This window comes from Acomys russatus, chromosome 17 (assembly GCF_903995435.1).
Source record: "Acomys russatus chromosome 17, mAcoRus1.1, whole genome shotgun sequence".
Lineage (NCBI taxonomy): Eukaryota > Metazoa > Chordata > Mammalia > Rodentia > Muridae > Acomys > Acomys russatus.
This window is the reverse complement of record NC_067153.1, coordinates 45233481-45250007: the sequence shown is the minus strand read 5'-3', so window position 1 is coordinate 45250007 and position 16527 is coordinate 45233481. Positions and strand designations below refer to the sequence as shown.

The 16527-nt window shown below is 52.0% G+C and overlaps 1 non-coding gene and 2 pseudogenes across 1 annotated transcript; all 3 read left to right on the top strand.

Annotated features, from left to right (window-relative positions):
* LOC127201475 (cytochrome P450 2D3-like) overlaps window positions 1–4256 on the top strand; it is a 49455-nt pseudogene extending 45199 nt beyond the window's left edge.
* Window positions 4257–4426: 170 nt separating this feature from the next.
* Window positions 4427–5683, top strand: LOC127200999 (cytochrome P450 2D10-like; annotated as a pseudogene).
* Window positions 5684–7190: 1507 nt separating this feature from the next.
* Window positions 7191–7298, top strand: LOC127201922 (U6 spliceosomal RNA). The gene has a single exon (XR_007832257.1). It is a non-coding gene; the product is annotated as a U6 spliceosomal RNA (small nuclear RNA).
* The last annotated feature ends 9229 nt before the right edge of the window (window positions 7299–16527 follow it).

The following is a 16527-nucleotide window of genomic DNA, read 5'->3' as shown; positions in this document are numbered from 1 at the left end:
CTGGGCTGCCCGCTACCCACCAGGCCCTGCGCCGTGGCCTGTGCTGGGCAACCTGCTGCAGCTGGACTTAGAGAACATGCCGTACAGCATGTACAAGGTGAGTGACTTAGTGCTGGGAGGTAACGGAGGATGCGGTGTCCATTGGAGCAGGTAGTGGGAGTGGAGCCACAGGGTACACAGGGAACTGCGCCCCCGAGAAGGACCACCCCTTCCTGGTGGTGGCACTTGGACTTTCTTGGGCAACAGTTTTGAGGCACAAAGTCCAGGAGGTTAGGCAAGATGTGACAGCAGATTCCGGTCTGGTTGGACAGGGCAGCAGTCATAGAGGTCCCAAGTCCCTATGATCCTGTCTGTCATAGCTGAGGTCTTAGCATGGTGCCAGGTCCCAGGTCAAGCGCAGCCTGTGTGTCAGCACAGCAAGTGGACAGAGGGCTGTGGCTGGTGAATCTCTTGCTGCTGTGTGCTCTGTGGCCTCACTGCCCATCTCAAGGAACTTGAGTTTCCTCATAAGTGGTGAGATGCTAAGGGGCCCCAGGACAGTGTCAGGGTCTGGAATGGTCTCTGCTGCGTGATCACATCTACTGTGAGTCCTTTGCTGGACTTAAACAATGAGAAGCCGGGCCTGGAGGGTTGACTCTGCTGTTAAGAGCACTTGCTGCTCCTCCAAAGGTCCTGAGTTCAATTCCGAATAACTAAATGGTGACTCACAGCTATCTATAATATGATCTGGTGCCCTATTCTGGTATGCATGAAGACAGATATGCACTTACGTAAAATAAAAACATCATTAAAAAGAACGAAAAAAGAAAAGAAGGCACAGTTAAGATGCCAAGTCTCAGGCTAGGGATCAAAGTAAGTGGAAGAGCATTCTCTCGGGACATATGAAGACCAAAGTTCAATAACAAGCAGCACACACACACACACACACACACACATACACACACTATGCCAATACTAGTGCAGTGAGCCTGGTTCTGGGCCCCATGGGGACCTCCACTTCCTAAGTGCTCTGACCCTCTGCTTCAGCTTCGAAACCGCTATGGTGACGTGTTCAGCCTGCAGATGGTCTGGAAGCCTGTGGTCATCATCAATGGCCTGAAGGCGGTGCAGGAAGCTCTGCTGACCCGTGGAGAGGACACTGCTGACCGCCCCGAAATGCCCATCTTTCAACACATTGGCCATGGACACAAAGCCCAAGGCAAAAGGCTGCTGGGTGGGGGAGGGGGAAGCACTCATAGCATCAGAACCAGACATGGTGGGTACTGGGCAGAGGAAGGACAGGGCATGATACAGATGACAAGCAGTTAGCAACTCAACGAGCAGCCACTGAAATCCATCATGGGGCCTACATAGCAGGCTGGAAGGCGGTAGACATGGGTTTTGGAGGAAGGTGGGAGGATATGAGTGATGCTCGTCCCAGAGCAGACGAGATATATGGGAGCAGTGGACGGCACAGCCAGGTGTCCTTGCTTACACACAGATGTGTCCACAGGTGTGGTCTTTGCACCTTATGGGCCCGAGTGGCGAGAGCAGCGGCGGTTCTCTGTGTCCACCCTGCGAAACTTCGGCCTGGGCAGGAAATCTCTGGAGCAGTGGGTGACAGAGGAGGCTGGCCACCTCTGTGACGCCTTAGCCGACCAGGCTGGTAGGTGAGTGGTGGGGTGTGCGCAAGGGCACAGCGAGATCGCACTGAGAACTTGATTTACTTGCATCTCTGCTCCCAGGGCATCCCCTCACTCCCTACATGCTCCTGAACAAAGCCGTGTGCAATGTGATCGCATCCCTCATTTACGCCCGCCGCTTTGAGTATGGAGACCCTTCCCTCATCAACATGCTAACAACATTGGAAGAAAACATGGGAGAGAATACTGGCTTGCTTCCCGAGGTAGGGGGGTGGGGCAGCCTGCAGATCCAATTCTGTGATATCCATCCTACCAGAGGAGCCTTACGCAGTGGATTTGGAGAGCAAGACTTCTAGAAATGTCTACCACAGGAATAAAAGCATAGAGCTTGGCAAAACTGGAACAACAGGAGGGAACAAGTGGACCAAAGTCGGGTGACTAGAAAGCTGACAGCCGGTGCCCTCTCTATATATGGAAGCTACAAAAGCCTGTGAAAGCTTTAGAGTAGAATATTCCTTTGGTTCACCCTGGGAAACAAGAGCCTGAACTAAAGAGGAGACAGGTGAGGAGAGGAGCGCACCGGGCCTTGGGTCCATTGTGGGAGAGGCTGGAAAGTGAGACTAGTTGAGATCAACATTGAGCAGAGGCACCCAGGGGCCAGAGAGACGGACAGTGGATAAGGGAGCTTGCCAACAAGCCTGGCACTTGAGTGCGGTTCCAGTAAGGACAGAAGTGACTCCGTTTGTTTTCCTCTGACGGCAACATTCTTGTTGTGGCAACAACACTCTCCACATCATGCATGTACAAACACACGTTGAAATAATAATGATTATCATTATTATTATTAGAAATCTTATTTACTTCACACATTAAATGAAAAGGCAACAAGATTGCCTAGCACCTTTTCTGTGTGTGTTACAGGTTCTGAACACGTTCCCAATTCTCCTGCGTATCCCGGGGTTGGCCAACAAGGTCTTCCCGGCACAAAAGACATTCATGACTATGGTGGATGCGCTGCTGGCTGAGCACAGGAGAACCTGGGACGTTGACAAGCCACCTCAAAGCCTAACTGATGCCTTCCTGGCTGAGATGGAGAAGGTGAGAGATGGTGAGATGTAGTGTCCAGCATGCAGTGGCTAACCCAGTGACCGCCAAGTGTGGCCTCCTGCAGACACAGGCTGGGTATCATGGGCCTTTTCCCTCTTTACTTGAGTCCACTGTCTCTCTCTGGGCCCAGGCCAAGGGGAAGCCTGAGAGCAGCTTCAATGATGCGAATCTACGTCTCGTTGTCTCTGATCTGTTTGGTGCTGGGATTGTGACCACGTCAACCACGCTGTCCTGGGCCCTGCTGCTCATGATCCTGCACCCGGATGTGCAGCGTGAGCCTGGCTGGGCTGGGAAGAAAGAAGGAGGAGGGACGAGGCAGTGTCCTTAAGTTTCCCTGGGACACTTGTGGCTCCTGGCCCAGGATTGCCCCAGACTCCAGCACGGGTGATGGCCATCTTTCTCTCATGGACCCAGCCCTTAGCAGAGAGGTAGTGTAGGGACAAGGGTCATTGTCTTGGGCATCCTTAACTGAAGGGATGCTGTCCCCTCAGGCCGTGTCCAGCAGGAGATCGATGAAGTCCTAGGGCAGGCGCGGCGCCCAGAGATGGCCGACCAGGCCCGCATGCCCTACACCAATGCTGTCATCCATGAGGTGCAGCGCTTTGCGGACATTGTCCCATTGAATTTGCCACACCTGACGTCACGTGACATTGAAGTACAGGGCTTCCACATCCCTAAGGTAGGCATGGGCCCTCCTAACAATAGCATGGCCACCAGCCAACAAGGGCAAGAAAGGCCAAAATCATGCACCCTGGAATTCCATGTGGGTCTGAAACCATCCTGGGTGTGAGTATGCTTCAGCCTTTCCTGGGAGTCCTCGGGGAAAATGAGTGTCCAATGAGATGATCCACGGTGGAGAATAGGAGCTATCACAGACGTGGACGAAGCACTAGTTTTGAAGGTCACCCATTACTAATGAAGGAGCTGTGATACTCTGACGAAGGGACTCAGTGTGTGGAGGAGGAAGAGGTTGTGCATGCAAATTTGGGGCCCCACCACAGTTCCTACTGACACAGTGTGTCTCCCGCCAGGGGACGATGCTCATCACGAACCTGTCCTCTGTGCTGAAGGATGAGACCGTCTGGGAGAAACCCCTCCACTTCCATCCTGAGCACTTCCTGGACGCCCAGGGACACTTTGTGAAGCATGAGGCCTTCATGCCATTCTCTGCAGGTGCCCACGGGGTGCCTGGCTCCCTGTGTCTTCCCAGGGTGCCTTGGAGGGTGGAGATCCTAACAGGACCCAGACTAACCAAGCCTCTCTCCCACCTACAGGCCGCCGCATATGCCTGGGGGAGCCCCTGGCCCGCATGGAGCTCTTCCTCTTCTTCACCTGCCTCCTGCAGCGCTTTAGCTTCTCGGTGCCCGATGGACAGCCCAGGCCCAGCGACCAAGGCATCTTCGCACTGCCAGTTTTTCCAAAGCCTTACCAACTCTGTGTAGCCGTGCGCTAGCAGGGCCAGTGGCTCTATCCTTCTGCTCAGCCTGCGCTGATTGAATGTTCAATAAACAAGTTCTGTGGCTGCAACTCAGACTCCTGGTCCAATTCCCATCCTTGTTTCAACTGTGTCCCAAGTCTTCAGTCCACAGTCAGGCTTGCCCCTCTATCTGGTCAGCCCAACCTAGGAGCAGCCTTAATGTTGTGAGAAAAGAGATTCTTGACACAGAACAGTGGCCTTCAGTATCCAGCGTGGGAGGATGAAGCAAGAAGGTTGCAAGGTCAAGGCCAGCATGGGCATTCCAGCCTAGACTACTTAATGAGATGCTCTCTCATAAAGGGGGCGGGGAAGCTAAATAGCCACAGGAAGTGATGAAGGGAGGAGGAGGAAACGAGAGGGAGGAGACACGAACTAACCCAGACTCCAGCAACAATCAGGGCAAACTTTCTCGCTTGGACTCAGCCCTTACCTTCGTTGTTACACAGAGGCAAAGGGGAGTGACTGCTTCACTGAGGGGACGCTGTCCCCCCAGGCATAGTCCAATGAGAGATTGATGAAGTCCTAGGGCAGACGCAGTGCCCAGAGATGGCCGCCCAGGCCCGCATGCCCTACACTAATGCTGTCGTCCCTGAGGTGCACCGCTTTGGGGACATCTCCCCATTGGATTTGCCCCGCCTCACATCCCGTGACATTGAAGTCCAGGACTTTCTCATCCCCAAGGTAGGCATGGGCCCCTCTGCTCTTACATCATGGCCACTGTCACTCTAGGGCAGGGAAGACCAAGGCCTCTCCACCCTAATTCCCCAGCATGCTGACAGGCCCATCCTGAGAGTCCTCAGGAAAGAGAAATGCCAAGGGAAAAAGGCCACAGAGATTTTCAGAGGCACTGCACACAGGGATGGGTTCTGGGTTGAGCACCCATGGGAGATCAGTTTCAGGGCCCTCCAGGTGCTGAAAGGCTAGGGGGCTGAGCTTGAATGAAAAATTCCAGTATGTAAGGTAGAGGCTGTACATGTGATTATGGTGACCAGGGTCTTGGCAGCCCCACGCCAGTCCATGTTCACACCATATGCTTCCTCCCAGGGGACAATGCTCATCCCCAACCTGTCCTCCGTGCTGAAGGACGAGACCATCTGGGAGAAACCCCTCCACTTCCATCCTGAGCACTTCCTGGATGCCCAGGGACACTTTGTGAAGCATGAGGCCTTCATGCCATTCTCCGCAGGTGCCCGTGGGGTGCCTGGATCCCTGTGTCTTCCCAGGGTGCCTGGAGGGTGGAGATCCTACCAGGACCCCTATTGACAAAGCCTCTCTCCCACCTACAGGCCGCTGCTCTTGCCTGGAGGAGCCCCTAGACCGCATGGAGCTCTTCCTCTTCTTCCCCTGCCTCCTGCAGCGCTTTAGCTTCTCGGTGCCTGATGAACAGCCCAGGCCCAGTGATTATGGCGTCTTTGCAGTTCCGGTTGCCCCCTCACCCTACCAGCTCTGTGCTGTGCTGCACCAGCAGGGACACTAACTGCAGTCCTGTTCCTTAGGAAGGGCCAAGCCACGCACAATAAACCAGTCTTGTGGCCACTGCTGTTTCCTGCTCTCAACTCAGTCTCTGTCCCTGCTGGGTCCTCAGACAACAGTCTCCATCTGACCTTTGCCACCTGCCTGATCCCTCCCCGAGGGACAACGTGAAAGCTGGGGTGAAGGGGGTGCTGACCCTGAAGCATGCGCACAGCACTGCAGTTTCAGCACTTGGGAGCCTGAGGCAGGGGATGACAGGAGTGCAGCTGTCCTAGGATAAACAGCAAGACCTAAGCCAGCCTAGACTATACAACCAGGAGCCCCTGCCTGATAAAACTAGAGCAGAGCTGGAGGGTGAGGAGAAGGAAGAGAAGGCCCAAGGAAGAAAGGAGTGAAGGAGGGGAGGGGAAGAAGTAGGCAGGGCAGAGGCTAAGGGAGGTGCACTAATGTTCAAGAGCGACAGCTGGCACTGTGTCACCCACAGAGACCCAGCAGTGGTGACTGGGGTGATGTAAACAGAGGTCAGGACTCCATAGGTCTTAGGGACAGGTGTAGCAGGCTTCTGCTAGGGGTCAGCACTGTTCCTGCCTGGGGGCAGAGACATAGTGTCCCCATGATCCTGAGGGCATGAGTGCCTGGAAAGGCTCCCAGAGCTGAGAAGGCTGCTGTCCTCACAGTGGTGACTGCAGAGAAATAACAGAGAAGGAAAGTAGCAGCAGGGAAAGTGACAGCAGAGCTCAGGGAGGCTGGCACACTGCAGGCTGTCAGATGTGTCAGAGGGTGGGACTTCCGGGCACCAAGAGTGACTCAGGTTAAGGACATTGCACACAGGGATCCTCACTGGACCCCACTGTCCAGGGACTTGGGAGATCCCATAAACATGGAGCACCCGCGTGGCTCACCCATTTCCATACCCTCCAAGGTGAGGCTCAGACAGAGGCCACTTGCCTAAACCCTGTTGCTGGCATAAATGGTGCCACATGGCCTCAGCCCCAGATGTGCAGAGTCACTGCTATTGGCATGTCCCAGGGTCTCGGGCAAGCTCTCCCCACTGCCTGATGGGACTCAAGCACTCGTCCTGGACTGTGCAGGACAGAAGTCCCCAAGCTGAGGTCAGTCTGCTGCCCTGGCCATGCTTGTCACTATAGAAATGAAACTGATGTGCTTGTCTGGGCGTATTTTTTGTTTTATTTTGGTTAGGCATCGCTAATATTTGTGGAGGAATTTTAATCCAGAACATGTCTGCTCTAGCAAGGGATCACATCCAAAGACCCAGGTCTGTGTGATCCAGCTGAATACAGACACACCCTTATTAGACAATTTCAATCCCTCTGCTGGGATACACACCTTTAATTCTTCTGGCTGGGAATATTGAAGTGACACTTTTAATCCCTCTCACTGGAATGCACCAATGACGTCTAATTGAAAGGCAGACAGAGTGACCAGAGGAAAATTCATCAGAATGACTCAGAAACAGGACAAGTCCAATGTCACGAGAGGGTCGGGGAGGGGCTGCTAAAGGGCAGCACATATGCTAAAACTGGAACGATACAGAGAAGATTAGCATGGCCCCTGCACAGGATGATGACATTCAAATTCGGGAAGCATTCCTTTTTTTTTCTTTTTTTTTTTCTGGGTGGTGGTGGTGTACACCTTTAATCCCAGCACTCGGGAGGCAGAGGCAGGTGGATCTCTGTGAGTTCGAGGCCAGCCTGGTCTACAAAGTGAGTCCTCTGGCTCCTCAGCTCAGCTGGACAGACCCTCCCCTGGGAGCTGCACCACCTCTGCTGAGGAGGCCTCCTCTCAGAGCTGTGGTGTCCCTGGGCTCCCATGGCTCAGGATACACTTGGGACACAGTCCCACCTCAGAGCTGTGAGGTTTCCAGGCCGTGGAGTTGTGGCTTTCTCTAAGACTTTCCCATGCAAACAGGAAGACCAACACTGGGCGATGGCTCCGAGGTGAAACACTCCTACTGCTCTTCCAGAGGGCTCCTACACCAGTGCTGGGAGCGCGTGGTTGCACAACCCCAGCTCCTTGGGATCTAACCTCCTTTTCTGGCCACAGGGGGAACTAGGCACCCAAACACGTGTAGCAGACACACAGACACACACACAGGCACACACCCAATAAAATGTGCCTTTTGAAACGTAAGGGGGAAAAAAGCCTGTATTTTATGATTCCCCCACATCCCCAGGGCCTGTTTTAAACATCCTTATATTTTGTGGGGGTTTTGTTTGTTTGCTTGCGTGCTTGCTTTTCTTTCTTCTAATCCACTCATCTGTCAGTGGACACTGTGTTCCCTCCTTCAGCCACTATGAATGATGCTACTGTGATCATGGTTTTACAGTGACCTCCTTGAGCATCATTAGCGTGTGTGTGTGTGTGTGTGTGTGTGTGTGTGTGTGTGCGCGCACAGGTGTGTAGTGTGCGTGTGTGTACATGTATGTTTATGGGAGTTCACCCATACATTTGCTCCTGGAGGCAGAGGTCCATGTGAGGTGTCTTCCTCTATCTTACCTGTGGTCCGTGTGGACACATCATGGCTCCAACCAGGCCCCTTTGATCATCTAGTGGTCAAAGACCCACAGTGCTGAGCGACTAGAGAAGGTTATGTTTCACATGACTGAATGGACCGGAAATCCTAGTAAAGGGAGGGGACAGCTTTGAACCCCGGCTTTCCTGCAAGCTCCATCACTACTCACTGACAGTCATCCTCAGCATGGTACAGGTGTTGGACAGAAAGCTCCCTCCCTCTCTCACCAGGCTACATCCAGCTTTTCCCCAACTTTAATTTTTTTTCTGTGATAAGGTTTGAACCAGAATCTGTTGCTTCCTAGGCTGCTGAGCGTCCCTCTGTGTTTATGAGGACCAGTTGATGCACAGTTGGTTCAAATCTGGAACTTCCTAAAGGAGCTTCTGTGGTTTCCTTTTTCCTGCACACTGCTGATAAGTATTAAACCCCCACAATCACTGACTGCTGTCTCTTCCTTCGGATCTTTCCCCCTTTGCCCCATCTAGTTTGGTCCCTACTGTCCCAAACTTTTGGTCATCTCTGCAGACTACAATGCAGCCACCGAGGTCCGGCTACATTTCCCATGTAATATCTTCTCCTATCTTTGTAATTTCAGCTTCTTTATTTCCTTTTATATGGTGGGTGCCCTGAAGCCAGCGTGCAGGTGAAGCTCACTTCTTGACCAACTTATCAATCTCCGCTATCAATAAGAGCTTTAACTCAGGTACACTTCAATTAATTACTGACAGCCAAAACCTGCTCTCTTAGCTGTAGCTGTCAACTTGACACAGCCTAGGGTCCCTGAGAAGGGAGTCTCAACTGAGAGAAGCTGGGATCACACTGACCTGTGGGCATTTCCTGGGGGTTACCTTAATTGTTAATTGACACGCAAAGGCCCAGCCAACTGTGGGCGGCGTCACTCCCTTGGCTGGGAGTCCTGGGCCTTATAAGAAAGCTGGCTAAGGTTAAGCCTGTGAGCAGGCTGGTAAGCAGCACGCTCCATGCTTCTGCTCCAGCTGCTGCCCTGACTGTCCTCAGGGACGGACTGCGACCTGGAAGTATAAGCTGAAATCAGTCCCTCCTCCCCAGAGGCACGTTTGGTCCAAGTGTTCGTACCACAGCAATAGAAACCAAGCCAGGAGACCTGCCTCTTCCATTTTACTTTTTTTTTTTTTTTTTTTTTAAATTTCTGCGTTCCTTTTGTTTTCACCTCAATTCCTTCATCTTTTCTGTTTTACGCTTTTTGATATTCTTAGTGTTCCTCTTTGATTCTCTTTTCTGATTCTCTTTTTGTTTTTTGTACAATGTATTTGTTTCTCATTATTCACCTTGGAGGCTAAGTCAACATCCTTTAACACTCACTAAGAGGCTGTGCACATACATGGTAGGGGCATGCCACACAGCACATCAGAGGACAACTGCTGGGATTCAGGCCCCATCTTCCTCCTTGCTGTTTCTGTGGCACTACATGCTCCAGGAGAGCTGGCCAGGGAGTTTCCAGGTGTGAACCAATACCTTAAACGTATAAAAACTTTTTTTGAATAACAGCGTACTCTCTGAAGTGCGCAGACTCTGTGCGGTTCATCTCTCCCCTCCCCGACTGTTATTGCCACAGGTCCCAGATTTAGACATTTTCTTCTCAGGAACACGGGTTTGTCACTGGTGTTTTCAGGCATATTGGCAAAAGGGAAGGGGTGACACCCCGAAGCACACGAACACCTGTGCTCACTGAGCTCATTTCTTCTGTGGCGCTGAGTTGACTGGCGTGCATTGTTTCAGGGAACTCCCTCTACTGCGCCTTGGAAGGCAAGCCCACCGATAATGATTTCCTTCAACTTTATCTGGAAATGCCCTGGTTTCTACTTAATTCCTGAGGGATAATTTTTCCCTGACAAAGCAAATTTGGATGGCGTTCTTCATGATCCGCACGTCTTATTCTGTTGTCTTCCAGTCGCCAGGGTCTCTGATGGGAAATTAACTCTTTATCTCAGCTTGGTTATGCTGTGTGTAAAAGATGACCGCTTCTCTGTGCTGCTTTTTAGAGGGTGCCTGCAGTTTCCTCTTTCTTCAGTGATCCCAGGAACCACGTGGAGCCCCAGAGGAGGGTGCTCAGAGAAACTGCAAGGCTCTGGCCTGTCAGGGCTGAGGGCTTTTCCTCAGAGCTCCGCCTCCTCATCTAGGATTGCCCCTCCCTGGAAGGCGTCCTTAGGACTCCTCCCCGCCCCCTCCCCAGAGCGTCCTCAACTGGCTGGAGTGGCTCCGCCTCCTCACAGTGTCTGTCCAATCTTCCTCGGAGTGGACCTTTCTCTGCACTGTGGACCCTCCACCTCCTCCTCAGACAGAGTGCAGCCTCCTAAGAGTAGCTCTTCTCCTCTCGTTCCTGCAGGTCTCCAGAAGCCTCTTGCTTCCCCTCTGCTGGGCGTCAGAACTCGCTGGTAAAGGCAGGGGTTGCAGGTCCGCACCCTTAGCTGAGCAAGGGGTGCAAGGCTGGGGGGGGGTGTGGGAGGGTGGAGGGGGGCTGAGAGGGAGAGGTGGGGGGTGTAGGGGATGCGGGGAGCATTCCAGCCCTTGAGCCAGGGCAACCTTGGCACTGGAGCGCGGTAGTCACTCCCCCTAGATGGAATGCTTCTCCCTGCTAGGGTGGGCAGAGGGGAAACCCAGGGCCTCTTGTAGCTTGAGGGATTGAGGAGTAAACTGTTTTCTATTGTCCCAGGCTGAGGCTAACATGCCAGAACCACCTTGAGTCTGATAGAGGCTTGAGCCCTTGAGTCCTAGGGCTCACCCCAGAATCATAGAGTCCTGGAATCGGCCTGACAGACACAGGGCTGAGGGGCTGAAGACCTCTGTGCCACAGAGAGCAGGGTGGAGCCAGACCTTGGGCCTTTACATAACATGCCCTTTGGAGTGTATTCTGGCCTTCTTGGGCACGGGCAGGACTTAAGCAATCCAGGCCCCCTCCCTGCCCTGCCCCGCCTGCCCCCCCTCTTTTTTCTGACCCTGTTTCTTAATCTTTTGGGGCTCAACAAAGTTACTGAAGGGAGGATGAGGCTGGTGGGTGGGCCCTGGCCAGAACCAGCAGCCCTGCTTGCACCCTCTGGACTGGAATGTTGTTGTCGCTGAATGGCCATCTTAGGGACCAGTAATTAGGAAAATCTAAAAGACAGAAACTCCACCCTGAGCCAAGCATAACATCCCAGTACTCCCTAGGCAGGACAGGAAGATCTCTGTGAGTTCCAGGACATCCTGATCTACATAGTGAGACTCTCTGAAAACAAACAAGAAGGGAGGGAGAGGGAGAGAGAGAGAGAAAGAGAGAGAGAGAGAGAGAGAGAGAGAGAGAGAGAGAGAGAGAGAGAGAGAGATCTACACTGAACATACAAGGAATTTGACAGCGAGCACCCTTAGACCACCCACTAGAATGTACAGTTGCTATCCTGTATGCTGTGGCTGTGATCTGAGCCCCAGCACCCCACCCTGTTCTGTGTCGGCAGCAGCAGATGCCAGCGTGTTCCCCTCAAACAGTCAAGCACGGATCACATCAGCTCGAGTCTTAGACTTCTCCATTACGTAACAAGTCCTAGAGATTTGCTTTCCTTGCTAGCCCTTTGTTTTGTGTTGTTCAGACAGAGTTCACACTGTAGCCCAAGCTGGCCTTGAACTCGATGCAATCCTCCTGCCTCAGCCTCCCAGATCCTGAGATTTGAGACATGGTAGTAAGCTACCCTGTGTCTGTAGCCTGAAGTTTTGAAGGGTTCTGCCTCCCTGCTCTGAAGGTGTGAAGGGGTTGGAAGATCTGGAGAGAGCTGCACTGGGGCTCCGAGGAGGACGTCACAGCATCTGCTCACCAGTTAGCTTGATGCTAAAAACAGACACGGAGTGTACACGTAACACTGCAAAGGACAACATGGCTTGGAATATTCTTATGGGACAAAACATTTCAAAAGGGAGTGGACAGAATGCTTTGCAACAGCCTCGGGACCATGCTGGCAGTGACTGGGGTGGATCACCAGCCCATGGGCTTTGTTAGGCCTTGACACTGTTAGCTTGTCCGCTCTGACCGTGCTGGCTCCATGTGTGATTTCTAAGCTCTAGGGCACAGTTGTCAAGTTCATGCTGGTGATGAATTAGAGGTCATGGCTTTGAGACTGTTGGGCCCAAGTACTTTTTTGCTCAGCTACAAGCCACCAACCCCTCATCCTGTTCAGCTGTTTGACGTGAGAGAAGAGGCATGCCCTGAGAAATTTGTCTCCACTGTCAGAAATGCTGTTCAAAGGGCCGGGTCATCTTTCTAGTCATAGATGATACAGTTCAGGGGATGTGGCAGTTGGCATCTTGAGCAGTTCATGTTGCAGCCTATGTGTCAGTGTAAGACAGGCTTAAGCCGGGCGTGGTGGCGCACGCCTGTAATCCCAGCACTCGGGAGGCAGAGGCAGGCGGATCGCTGTGAGTTCGAGGCCAGCCTGGTCTACAAAGTGAGTCCAGGACAGCCAAGGGTAACACAGAGAGACCTTGTCTCGAAAAACCAAAAAAAAAAAAAAAAAAGACAGGCTTGTGAGACGCTCCATGGAAGACTGCGGTCCGACTAGGTGGGGAGAGAGGGCCTGTTCGGCGGTTCTGCTGGGAACTTTCTTGTGGCCTGACAGGATACTTGGAAATAGACTGTCAAAGAGGACATGTTCCAGTTTCTAGGACAGCACACTGTTCCCGCCCCTTCTCTGCCCTGTCAGAGTTCTCCCAGATGCAGTCTCTTTTTGGGGGGCATTGGAACACAGTGCTGCATAGCAGAAGGAGCGCCTGGCTCCCCTCTACTCCAGCAGGGTGGCTTATTCAGGGAAGACGCTCACCCAGCCCACACCTGAGCCTGTGGCCATGCTGGGTCTTGTCACCTCCTGTCCTGTTCCAGAACCTATCAGGCAACGCCCTGGTACTCAAAAGTAGGATCCAGAGATCATGCTGCCTAGATCAAAGGTTGACAGAACACACAGGAGGCCCCACTTTGTCAGGCTGAAGCTGGATGACAAGGCAGGTGCCTTCCCAGGGCTTTGCTGGCCACACCTGTGATAAGTGAGGAGCGACACATAGGCCAGGTGCAGACCTGAGCTTGCTGTGTTTGCTGCATAAAGTCCCCCTGGCTTTAGACACAGCGACAGCGATGGAAACCATGCACATGGCCAAGAGGGCCGACGGCATTCTGACCTTTCCCAGGAAAGCGGTTTTGATGCATTTGGGCAATATTGGATCGTCTTTCCAAACACATTTCTTGTCTCCATCTTGGGGTTTGTGATTTGTGAGCGCAGTAAGCCCCCGCCGCCCCCCGCGTGGTCTATGGGTTGGGTGGTACAGTAGCAGGCATTGCTCCTGCAAGGAGGCATCAGGAGTATTTGGTCAAAACTCTGTGTGTGTGTGTGTGTGTGTGTGTGTGTGTGTGTTTGTGAAGTAATGTATTCCATAAATCCTAGTCCCCTCTGAGTCCAGATCTAGTCCCTGTGTTTGGATTTTTCCTTCAAAGAGAAAGAGGCCAGGGTGGGTAACATAGGCAGACTAGAGTACAGGAGCCACCCTGATTTGGATTTCAGAAGAATTCTAATCTGTTATTATTTTGGGGTGGAAGTGAATTAAGAACAAGAGCTTTACCACTGGTGGGGGGAGGAGATAGAATGTGTGTGTGTGTGTGTGTGTGTGTGTGTGTGTGTGTGTGTGTGTGTGTGTGTGTGTGTGTCCCCACACACGCAGGCACGTGTACACGTGTGTATGAGCACCGCACCTACTTGCCCATGTCCACTTGTCTTCCAGGAAGGCAGCAGCACAGACATGGTTATCCCAGCTGAGGAAGCAGCCAGAGTTTCTAAGTGACCTTGTCCTCAAGGTCACCAAATAATGCAGCTGTCTGGAACAACAGGGAAGGGCTGGGGACAGGACGGGAAGGGAGACCTGAGCTCTGGCTCTGGGCACTGTGATTTCTACTCAGTGACATTGAATTACATTCAACAAAGGACGCTCCTTCCCTACCTGGATCTTTGCCCACAAACAAAGGCGTTTCCATAAAGTGCCAGTGAATGTATCCTGGTCGCAGACAGCCATAGTCTGGCTTAGAGGCTGGGAAGTGTTTAGGTCGAGTAGTGTAAGAAGCTAATGTCAGACTCACTGACTCACAAACTTGCGTGGATGGTTCAGAGAGCGATGATCTTCCTTCTGGTGGAGCTGGAGTGGACAGCGATGGCCTGGGCCACTAAGAAAAGCCCAGACTCTTCCTGTGTCGAGTTCCCAGCCAGATGGCAATGCTCACTGTACCTTGAATTTTGAGAGAAAACATAACTAAGTGTGCTGAGGCAAAGGCCCACAGTGTAATTGATTGGCGGTGGCTGAAGGATTGTGAGCTTCAAGCTAGTGTGGGCTACAGAGAGTATCAAGGTAGCCTAGATTAATTAATGACACCCAAAACAAACCAAAGGAAAAAATGGAAAAATAGAAGAAAGAAAGGAGCGTAGCAGTAGGGGTTGTTAAGAAGGAAAGAGAACAAAAAATGATTGGAGGAATGAGTGAGAAAAGAAAGGAAAGAGAGAAACTAATAAAGAAAAATCAAAACAATACAAATAAAGAGCCACAGTGTCCAGCAAATGACCATGGCTTACCTGATCACACATAGGGACTCGTCCGTGTTTGCTGGGTTGGTGACAAACTTCTGGCAGAATTAACATTCTGTCTCAGGGTGGCAGAGTGGGAGGATGGTGTGACTGGCTCATGGTGGAAATCACAAACTGTTTGGGGACAGATGTTGGTGAAGGTCCCCAAAACCCTGCGCTTTCACAAATTGCTGATATGTCTCACAAAAAAAGCTGTTGTCCTCAGACCTGTTGTGTTGTGGATACTGAGGGAAAACAGCAATAGAGACAGATGACTGGCCAGAGTCCAACAAGTAGAGCATGATCCCCCACCCCTCCAGTGCCTTAGCTGAGGCAAGCTGTCCAATCAGAGGAGAGGAACCAAGTGTAACAGGTGTAGCTGGTATCACTGACTGTAAGGGAATCCTAATTACCCTGGTGCCTTCAAAATGTGTTGAGCCCATTGGGAATTCCATTCTGGTGACACAGGGCACCCCACCAGGCCATCCTTAGCCTGGAGACATTCCCAGGTCAGTCTCTAGACTACCAAGGCCCCGGTCTAACAGCATGTCATAGAGCAGACCACAGCACGTGTGCCTGGCAAGGGCTCTACCAGTGAGCCGAACCTCACCCTTTCTCTTCTCGTCTCGTCTCTCTTCTCTTCTCCTCTTCTCTTCCTTCCCTTCTCTTCCCTTGCCTTCCCTTCCCTTCTTTTCTTTCTCTTCCCTTTTATTCTTTTCCCGTAGATGTGGCCGTGTAGCTACTGGAGTGACCGTGTATTTAGCCTGCCTGACAGTCTGTGCACCACTGGTGTCCGTGGTGTTCACAGAGGCCAGAAGAGGGCTCTGGATTTCCCAGGAACTGGACTTGCAGACAGTTGTGAGCTGCCATGTGGGTGCGGGGGACTTGAACCCAGGTCCTCTGGAAGAGCAGCTAGTGCTCTTAACCACTGAGCAATCTTCCCAACCTCGCTACAGCTTTTTTTTTTTTTTTTTTTTTTTTTTTTTTTTTTTAATGCTTTTGTATTATTTTCCTGGAGGATGACTGAACTTTGTGATGGAAAACCTGTGGGGTTATCAGAGGTTAGTGGAGTACTCTCTATAGAGCTTGGAAGATAAGGACACTGACAAAAACCTGGGACGTAGAGGCCTGCCTTTGGAGCTTTCCAAGGGAAACAAAGATAGTCTGGGGAGACTGTGTGGTTTGGGTTTATTTAGATTTGGTTATGGGTCAGCTGTGGCTAGAGTATTGGCTACGATGAGCAGGAGGTAGGGAGGATCTGGAAAGAATAGGGTTGAAGAAACATAACCAGATTCTATACTGGGTGAGAAAAAAAACCTTTCCATAGAAAAGAAGAAATGGTTACTAGTGAGGGAAGCCCATGCTCTCTTGGGCTGATGGGTGCTGGTCACTCAGGGGCTGCAAACTGAGCTGTGACCAGTAAGAAGTCAGCACCATTGAAGGGAGATAAGGACAGAGGAAATCACACAGAAGCTGTGGTCATGGCGAGGCCAAAGTCTTGGCAGTGGGAGAGGTCCCGTGCTAGTTTTGAAGGCATTAGACCTATAAGATTGAAGGGAATCGCGGAGAGCAGATGGGTTGGCACCCCGTAGCATGGGCAGGGTCTCTGAGGAGAGGCAAGAGTTACAATAGAGTTACAATAGAGACCCCAGGCGAATGGAGAGGTCAGAATCCGTGGAGTTGGGCAAGGGCAGCAGCAGGTGTGGGCCAGTC